The following is a 10,621-nucleotide window of genomic DNA, read 5'->3' on the forward strand; positions in this document are numbered from 1 at the left end:
TGTTTATTTTGTTATGGTGACCTTCACATGGTCTTGACACGATTAAGGCGACACACAACTGATAAAACAACCCGTAAGTGCACATATTAACTCAGGTCTCTTGGATTTTTAATTCCGTCTACCTTCTAGTGTTGTATACAGTCATTGAAAAGAGAACTCCCTTGCAATATTGTAGTTTTTTGCCAGATAAGGAACTCAGGTCCCTTGCAGCCTTTTGTATATTTATTTACAAGAAATTAAACAGAACAGTGTGTACTTTACTTTATTTTTTAATCTGAGTTTGACTGTCTCTCTGGTATCTTTCGTCCCTCTTTTACATCATATTTAAGATGTTTTCTTATTCACATTATTGTCTTCAAAACAAATCGTTGGTCAATTAAAGTTTGATAATTTGATAGCAATGCTATATTTGATCTTTATTCTTATGTATATGTCCTGGACTGCAGTTATAGGGTCTCTTTTTTTTTTTTAAAAACCTATTGAACAGATTGTTTTTGTATATTTTAGCTTTTCTTAATAACAACTATATATAGGACGGTTGTAACATGTTTTTAACAAAATGTTTTAATGAAAGATCATATTTGAATAGACAAAGAAATGAGCCTTTAAATTCATAACAAATTTTAATCTTTTTTACACAATAGACTGTTAAACTCTATGCGGGATATCTGACTTTGTTATGTAGTTTAAAAAAAGAAAATCAGGGTAGGTGAACTGAAAAAAAAAATTATGAATATATTAAAGATCGTATTATAAAACCTTCTTTAGTAAAACTTCAGTTTTGTGTAGAACGAGGAGGAGTTTCCAGCAGACATACACATCTTAAAGATAGTTAAAACTTGTGCATATATTAAGCGCTTCTGCGTTATATATATAATGTTTCGGTGTGTATCTCTTTACAACACAAATATAAGTTCATCTATGCCTTTCACTAAGAATTGTTTGGCTATATGGTTGCATGTTTTTTCTTTGGTTTTTGGAAACAATTCATTATTAGCGCCAAACACTTCAATTAAACTACGAAAAGAAGCATTCAGTTCATACTTTAAATGTTAATGGTAATAGAGTTCCTTTTCAAAGATAGTCAGTAATAGACTAGTGTGAGCCATGACTCGTAACATTTGGCTAGCGAATATGTCTATTTTTATTTCTGGTCGTTTGGTAAATATTTCAACAATAATTTAAGATGATTCAATTAAAGTTTGAAGTTCGTGTTATAAGTTTTGTCATGAAAATAAGGTGGTGTTATATTATATTTTAAAATGTTCCTAGCAGTCCACTTTAGTATGTCAGATTCGTATAATGAATATTAAAATCCTTCCTTTTCATAACATCTGTGATTTCAAATTTCATAATTTTATTTACTATACTATATATAAAAATATTAATTTTCGCGAACCATTTAGGTCACGGAAATTCCAAAATATGGCATCAGTAAGGAGAGTTGTGCAAATAATGTGAATACACAGAACCCCCATCCAAATTATCTTTAGCTAAAAGTATTCATCATTTTCTATTTTATATGTACTAACAACATTCCATTTTTCTATAATTTCGATTAAAATATTCCAAAATCTGAGTTAAAAAAAGTCAAATGCCCAAAATAAACATTGTCTGATTGGTTGAAGTACTGTGGCGTCAGTGATAAGCATAGCAAGCCTCGATGTAAAGCACACGCTTCACATGAATAAGGAGAGTTTTACAAATAATGTGAATACACAGATCCTCCATCCTATTTATATTTTGCTGAAAATGTTGCAATGTTCATCATTTCTGTTTTGATTCTGCTAACAACATTCCATTTTTTCTTTAATTCCGATTTATATATGTGGAACCCGCAATAAAAATAGATTAAAACGCAACGCAAAAAATTCCGTTGACCCTGAATTCAACGGATCGATAATAGCATCATCACCATCAACAAAATGTTTACCGTTATCTTTGTGAAATTTCAGTTATATAGTTCTTTAATTAGAGAAATTTTGGTAAGTATTACTTATTAATGTTAAGGTTCTACTGATGTGCTCCTCTAGACCTTTTTGACGGTCCGTTTTATCCCATTTATCTCAATATTATCTCCGATGACAGTAATGTCAACCCGACCTATTCGTGTCAAAAGTGAAAATCGCATCGATTTATTGAACTAATTTCTTCTTAAACTGTGCATGCATTATTTCTGTATTATATGATAACCAATCACATTCACGTTGCATGTTTGCATGAAAATGGTCATGTATTAGTGAATTGTAAGGGCGATGCAACTTGAGGTCAGTGCGCGATCACGTGACATTATTATTTGTAAACAAATTTAAAACATGCTCCCCGCGTAACACGTGTCTGAATTATCCTTTCAAAGTGTTATGAATCTTTCAATCACTATTTTATGAAATATTTCTAGGTTTGCATATCAGTAGTCAAAGTGAATTAAACGTAGTTCTTAGTTGTGTTTTTTTTATATAGAATTAGAAGGTAAATCTACATTAGGGGGTCTCATTGGGGGGGGGGGGGGGGTGTTCTGATCCCAGATCCCACTTACTGTTTTGTCAGATTCCCATATCCCGCTTACACTATGTACATGAGCAATTTTCATTTTTTTGTCATTTCCGGGGTCCTGCAGAACCCCATTTCCCGTTTTCACGACAGACCTCATTTCCCGTTTTCATGACACAATAATTTGACTTTCACGTTTCACGCTTGCGAAAAATTGTCAATATTGGTCACGCTTAGACCCAATGAGAACCACACACTAGTCAGTATTTAACTTCACCCAAAAAGATGACTCAACTTCCCTCTATATTTAAAACCTGCATACTAATTTAAATAGCATTTGCTCCCCTTGAACACTATTTGGCCCCTTCCGTGTCATTTCCCTTTAAATTTGCTGAAAAGTCATACTTTAAGTCCATTTACAGTAACGGCTAATATTTGATTTTACCATCTTAATTTCAATTTTCATATTGAACACATTTGACCATTCAATATGAGTTCCCATGTATTTTTGTCATATATGAAGGAGGTTTTAGGTCATGTTTTCCTAAACACCTTATTGCTATTTGTCTGTCTGGATTGTTAAAACCACAAAATCAAATATTGATGAATATGCAAGTTTTCAACAATCCCGGAACATTAACAAAGATGTGTGTGAGAGGGTGAAAATTACCCTTCTGATGTACTGATATTTTTAGCACCCCAAGTGAGAATCTAACTCAGGACTTTCAGCACTGTAGCCATCGGTCTTAACCACAAGATCACGAACTCACATTTGATGAACTAATTTCTTCTATATTAACTGTACGTGCATAAATTCTGTATTATTTGATAACCAATCACATTCACGTTGCATGTTTGCATGATAATGGGTTCTGTATGAGTGAACTGTAGTGTATTTCAAAATTAATGCAAATTGTGACGTCAGTGCGCCTTCACGTGACATAATTATTTGTAACCAAACCGGCTTCTCATGTAATGTAACGGTTTATTTCGTCCTCTGTGATATTTTATCCTGAGGATAATTTGTCCCGGTAATTTTTTTCCAGGCATGGTATTTCATTTCACAGGTTGATTTTTCCCAGAGGAGTGAAAATCTATCAGATTTCTGTGTTATGCGGATAGTATGTACGGGTATATATTTGCCGTATTATATTTCACAGAACCGCGTGAAAAAGAGTCCCATTAACTACTATGTAGGTTACTCTCAATCAATATATACCTGACTATAATTATAAAATGTTTACAAAGGTAAGCAACTGTCTAGGGCCAGGTAAGGGAGGGGAAAAATTAGTATTAGTAATATTTCGCAGAACGATAAACAGATGCATAGACAGACCAAGGGGGTGGGGGAAATTTAGCTTATGACATATATGTAAGAAATCATTGAAGCTTGATGGGAGTGGGCAACCCTCTGGTCCATCAGAGCCCCCACACCTTTTTGAAAAGTTCTGGATCTGCCACTGAGATTTGCAGGTTTTCTTAGTAAAGATACCTTAAAATATCACAAACTGTGTGCTTTCCAGACCATAGTTTACATTTTTTTTCATATTTTGCCGTGTCAAAATGACCTAAATTTAAAGGACAGTATATAGACCCAAAAATGGTATATCACATTCTACACATCAAGATTTTAGCAGGAAAGACTGCCATTGGAGTTTTTAACCATTGTGACTTTTTAATTTGATCTACTCCACTAATTAAAGTCGTTGAAGTAGAATATTTAATGTAGGTTTGTCCACATTTTGGTATATATTAATACATGTTTAGAAATAATGTTGAGCCTGTTCCTAGATGCCTGTTATAGACTTCAATATTTATTGTTTATTGAAAATAAATGGAATCAATTCTTTCAGAAAAGTTTAATTCTATGTATCCCCCCTTTTATAAGTTGAAAAGGCTACATAGAGGTCAATATACAGTCTCCAACAGAAAACCAAAAAAGGAAAAATAAAGTGAATTTTGGAGAATTATTAAATGTACATGCATTTGAAATATTTAAGATATATTGTTTCAATTTTTTTAGTTCTAGGTTCCACATAACTACCATTTTAGAAAACGATTTCAATGCTAAGTCTATTAGAGGGATATTTGATTTTCATTGGTTGTAAATATGGAATCTTATTCAGTGGCAAAGGAAATAGACACTGACAAGTCTTAGATAACATTTTATATAGTTTTGAATTTTTCTTCGTCAGTTGACTAAAATTAGATGGAGGTGTGTTCTAATTTCCAACAGAGGAGCAATCAACCTATATCAATATGTGCATGAAGCAAATTGATAGTTGCTAGATACTGAATGATTATATCCACAATAAAGGTTTAACCTGTGCATATATACATAAAACAAGATAAAAAAAGTCATGTCTTTTTCAGGACTTCTGAATCCAATCATGTAGTATGGAATGTTATTGAGATATGGTTTGGGTGGATGGATGGTCATGAAGGACCTGTAGTACAAAGTATATCACTGGATTTAGCTCTTTGTCTAAGTGTATTATTAAAGTACTTTGCTTTGAGCTCAGTTCATTGTTATGCAATTCATTCTTTGTGAAATTAAGATTTGACAGACAACTCTAATGGACAAGGATTTGTCAAAGTAGTATCATCTCTATGTACAATGTAAGTATTCAGGAGATAAAAGCATTCTATTTTGATTTGAACCATACATTTTATAAAAAAAAGTGGGAACAAATTTACCGGACAATGCTACTCCCACTACTAGCAATATGATGCTAGGTTGTTTTAATACATCTGTATTGCCTGCTGATGACTCGGCCCTGAGTGTAAACGGTCCTTCAATTAGGAGGGAAAAAAAATTATAAGGCCTATCCAGTCTAAGGGAGCTACCATTTGATTTTTATGGGGGGAGCTAGGATGAAATTTGAAAAAAAAGGCAGGACAGGATTTTGAGTAAAAAAAAAAGGCAGGATGAGTAACTTGGCAAAAAAAAAAAGCCAGGATGACAATTGTTGTAAAAAAGTCAGGATAAGCTAAGAAAAAAAGAGGCAGGACCGAATAGACTGAAAAATAAAAAGGCAGGACAGAGATTACAACTAAAAAAAAAGGCAGGACAAAATTTTTCATCCTAGCCCCCCCCCCCCCCCCCCCCCCCCCATAAAAATCAAATGGTAGCTCCCTAATCGATTTCTAAAACTATACTTCATTGCACATGTTCAACATTTTTATACAACCACAAAAAATTTGGGGTCGTAAATTGGTATCCTGTCTGAAAGATGGTTTCTGGATAATAACTTTATTATAAGTCAACAGAAATCAACAAAATTATAACACAACGTTTATAACCACAAAAGGAAGCTTGGGATTGATTTTGGGGGTTATGGTCCCTAAGGTTTAGGAATAAGGGGTACAAAGGTGCCCAAAACAAGCTTTAATCTAGTGTCGGTTTAAAAAGTTGTGTATAAGTATTTCAATTGTTCTGAAATTGTACCACAATGTTTAATACCATAAGTAGAAGGTTCGGATATATTGTGTGGGTTATGGGACAAACAGTCTAATAATTACGGACCAAAAACAAACATTTTTGTAAATTCAAGACCGTTAATTGGAGTTTGTCCAGAATGGTTCTTGAATTACCTAATACGAATGCTTTATGAAATCTTCTTTGAAAATTGGAGTTATCTTTCTTTGTTCAGTCAACTTAAATCAATTATACAATATACAATACAATATTCACTTTATTACCAACTGATAAATTAAAGCAGTCATTAATAACCATTCAGTGATTGCAAGCACTTTCTAGGGTATGCCCTTTTACAAATGGAAAAATTATACATTTTTTTAGTTTCTGATCTCTTAACTGAAGTTTGTCTCCTCTAAATGTTTCTCATTTCAGAAATTAAAAAGAAAATTTCTTTAGATAATTTTGTTTGAAAGGATTAATATTCAGCAGCATAGTGAATTGCTCCTAAGACAAAAGCAAAACAAATATTTAAGTTCATTAGACCACATTCATTCTGTGTCAGAAACCTAAGCTGTGTCATCTATTTAATCACAATTCAAAATCAGAGCTGTTTCCAGCTTGAATGTTGTGTCAATACTAGCCCCAACTGTTCAGGCTTCGACCTCTGCAGTCGTATAAAGCTGGGCTCTGCGGAGCATCTGGTCCATTCATTTGTTTATTTTTCAATTTGTGTGAATTAACATAGTTACAGTAAATGCTAATTACTGCACTTTCATACCACAACAAATATTGTATTGGTACATGTATCACTCAAATGTGTATCCATATAACCAAAAAAATGAAAAGGAATAATTTTGCATTACCTTTTGAATACTATGACTTTTTAGATATGTAGACATATTAAGACTCATTAGTAGATGTTGATAATATTGGCTTAAAATGCTTGAAATTCTATCAGATTACTTTTGGAGCAGTTATGAGTTTTGAAATTAGAAAGATCATATCATATGCAACAAGTGTAGTAAGTTTCAAGTTGATTGGAATTCAGCTTCATCAAAAACTACTTTGACCAAAAACTTTAACCTGAAACTCCCACTTCCATTTTCTATGTTCAATGGACCGTGAAATTGGGGTCAAAAGTCTAATTTGGCTTTAAAATTAGAAAGATCATATCATAATGAACATGTGTACTAAGTTTCGAGTTGATTGGACTTCAGCTTCATCAAAAACTACCTTGACCAAAAACTTTAACCTAAAGCGGGACAAACGAACGAACGGACCCACAGACCAGAAAACATAATGCCTATCTACTATTGTAGGTGGGGGCATAAAAAATTTAATAAATAACACTCATAATGCTCAGATTGGTTGTCATCGTGCAACATAGTTAATAACACCATATAGAAAAAACATAGAACTCATTTTGTCATAAGACACTGTCAAACATCCATACATACTATCCACACTCATCTGTGTCCACACTTGTTTCTATATCAAATTAATAAAAAAAATTTAAAAAATACGGAAATAATGAGAGGTTCGTGTATGCATAAACATAAACGTGTGTAGTGTCCTGTAGCTGTTCATTTCTGTGTCAATTTGGTCTCTTGACGTTGTCAAGAGTTAAAATGGTCTCATTGGAAATCATACCACATCTTTCTTTTTTATATATTTGAACGTTTCCACAACAGAAATGTTCCTAGTAAAATGAGGACACGGAGGTTGTAACCTAGAAAATAAACAGCAGGTGGACGGTGTCAACTGAAATCGGACTTGCAAAACTATCATGGACTTATCATATGTGTGTGACAAGCAATTTGTATCCGCCTAAAATCATTTTTACCAGGAATAAAATTATCGCTGGTTAAGTAAGCCTATCGTCTGTATAAAACTAATGGAGAGTTAAGAAACCACACATGACAACAACAAAAAGGCAAAATACCCGCTCCATCCCTCCAAATAAAACCAGAAAAACCACATAAAAAATAACAAATTACTTAAAAGCAGACTGTTAAATCAAACTTGAAATGACTTGTGGATGATTCATTGCAGTTGCTGTTGGAAAGTTACAAGTGGTTTTGTAATGTCACTTATATAACTAAAGCATAGTTTAAGGTAAAGCAAGACAAGACAACTAATTATGTATAGTTAAGGACAACAAACTATTTATATCATGTTGAAAAATACAAAAGATAACTAAATATTAATATTAATAAAGCTCAAATATGTTTAAAGATCTTTAAAATATTAGTTCTGAGATAGCAAGAGAAAGTGCCATGCTAGTGGGCAATAACCTGGGTTTGAAATGACGAAACAATGAAAAGTTGTGAAGGTTTAGATAGTCTGGGATAGATAAGTTTGTTTTTTTAATATGTTAAGTTGTCGTTCTGCTTTTTTTTTTACAAATATTTGAGGTGTGTTTTGAAATTCAGTTTAAAGTTCATAGTTATGCCTATATACGTTTCACCTCATCACCACACCTTTTAATGATGCCGTTTACATGGTTTAGGTTGAAATCTGTGATTGTGTTTTTTGACATATTGCGATTGCCTTAAATTTTTCTGAGTTTGCCGGCCTTTTTTTTTTAATGAAAACCATGATATTAGGGAGTTGCAATCTTCCTCTAAGGATTTAATAGTTGATTGCAGACAGGCCAAGTATAGATCCCCGAGGAAAACCTTAATAAATATCAAGCATTTGACTTAAACTTTGTCCTATTTTTACACGCTGCTGCCTATTTGCGGCATATTGTTTTATTAAATCTAGGATATAGTTACGATACTGTTGTCAGGTCATTAAAGATTGCATTTTTTGGCTTTAATATTGATTCACTTATAGGGTCTTTGCATCGGAATTAAACACATTTATTCTAAAACCAGTTGTTGGCATGACACGGGTTATGTTCTTCTCATATATTTCATGATGGTATAATAATAAACCCCTATCAGGAGGGATTGGTCCTGATATTCACATGATGAAGACATACGTCCATTATCACTGAACTAGTATACATATTTGTTTAGGAGCCAGCTGAAGGACGCCTCCGGGTGCAGGAGTTTCTCGCTACATTGGAGATCCATTGGTGGCCTTCGGCTGTTGTCTGCTCTATGGTCGGGTTTGTTGTCGCTTTGACACATTACCCATTTCCATTCTCAATTTTAGATGTACTTGGGCCATAGTTTTGAAGTATCAGAAGAAGAAGATCATGTGAAGATCAGTGAGGATGACAGCCATTGATGTTTCCACCTTTTCAGCCTTAAGAACTGGCTTCATTGTTACTTTGTTAGTATTAATCCCCTATCGAACCAATCTCCCTCATTGAGGAGGAAAGGACGATAAATCTGTCTGTATGGGAGAATGCTATCGAACTTAACCTAAAAGGGGTCATTTGGAAAAGCTTAATATACTTGAAATTTTCTTTTGAGACATTTAAAATCATATGATACAAACTTAATTTCCCTTTCCAAAATGCTGTTATATCCGTTATTTGTTGCATGCACGTGTTTGCTAAGATAAGAAGACAGCTGTAGCATTTGTGATAAAATGTTTGTGACAGCTCATTGGGATATAACTAATGATTCGACACTGTAAGTATTGGAATTGGGAAAAAGCAAATGTTGCAAGTCTGATTTGTTGTCCTTATCTTACGACCTGCTGTGATAATGATTGGATTTAAGGCTGATTCTTATAACAAAATGTGACTTCGATCGCATTGCATATATTCAAATTAAATTGAAGGGACAGTAAATGGAAAGCTAGGATTTGTAGATCTTAAGAAAAAATGCAACAGAAATGTAATAGGACGCCAGGACAGACGGACGAACAAATAACTGCCGAAAATACGGACAGACAGACAGACATTAGTAAACTGACAGTATGCCCTCCTTCGGATGTGGCGGCTATAATAAATTAGTTGAACTGGAATAAATACAATATCACATGTTATTGTATTTATTCAATGCGACAGTTTACCGTGCAAAATTTTTGCTACTAGTACCTTTAATAAAGACACCAACTGATTCCTATAATAACGATAGCTTCCAAGTGGAGAACGTGTCAAACATTGACTTGCATAGATCTAACATCTTTATAGTTGCCCTTTTCTTGATTTGGAAAAAAAATGTTTCCCATGCACGCGAAAGTGACGATTTGCCGCTCTCAATAGTCAATTTTCCTTTTTCAGTTCCAAATTTACTAGTCTTTATCACGATTCAGTAGTGGACCAAGGTTCGAGGAAAGGTAATTATGAGTACTGGAAATATATATATATATTTTTAAATGGCACCGAACGTAGTTCGTACAAACAATCCTTTTATTTATTGGCTTAAATGATAGAATGACATTGAATGCCAACTCGCCTCACTCATGAAAAATTATAAAATTCCGAAAATATATGATAAAGGTCTCGGCCAACTTACCCCACAACTGAAAACGTATCTACACAAGACTTAAATAATCACTGGTGATACTAATAAAAATTGAAACTCTAATAAATGATTATGATTGAAATTGAAAGATGCTTCAATCATTTCTTAAAATAAAATTGTAGTAGAGATACATTATCAAGTTATTATTATGTAGATCTAATTTTGTATTTACAGGAGAATACTTGAACTTTATTATTGTTATAAACACTAATGATTTTTTTACTTATACAGTAAATCGGTGATAACATCAATCAGAATACCAATGTTAACTTATAAACAGTTA

The sequence above is a fragment of the Mytilus galloprovincialis genome, chromosome 1 (assembly GCF_965363235.1).
Source record: "Mytilus galloprovincialis chromosome 1, xbMytGall1.hap1.1, whole genome shotgun sequence".
Taxonomy (NCBI): Eukaryota; Metazoa; Mollusca; class Bivalvia; order Mytilida; family Mytilidae; genus Mytilus; species Mytilus galloprovincialis.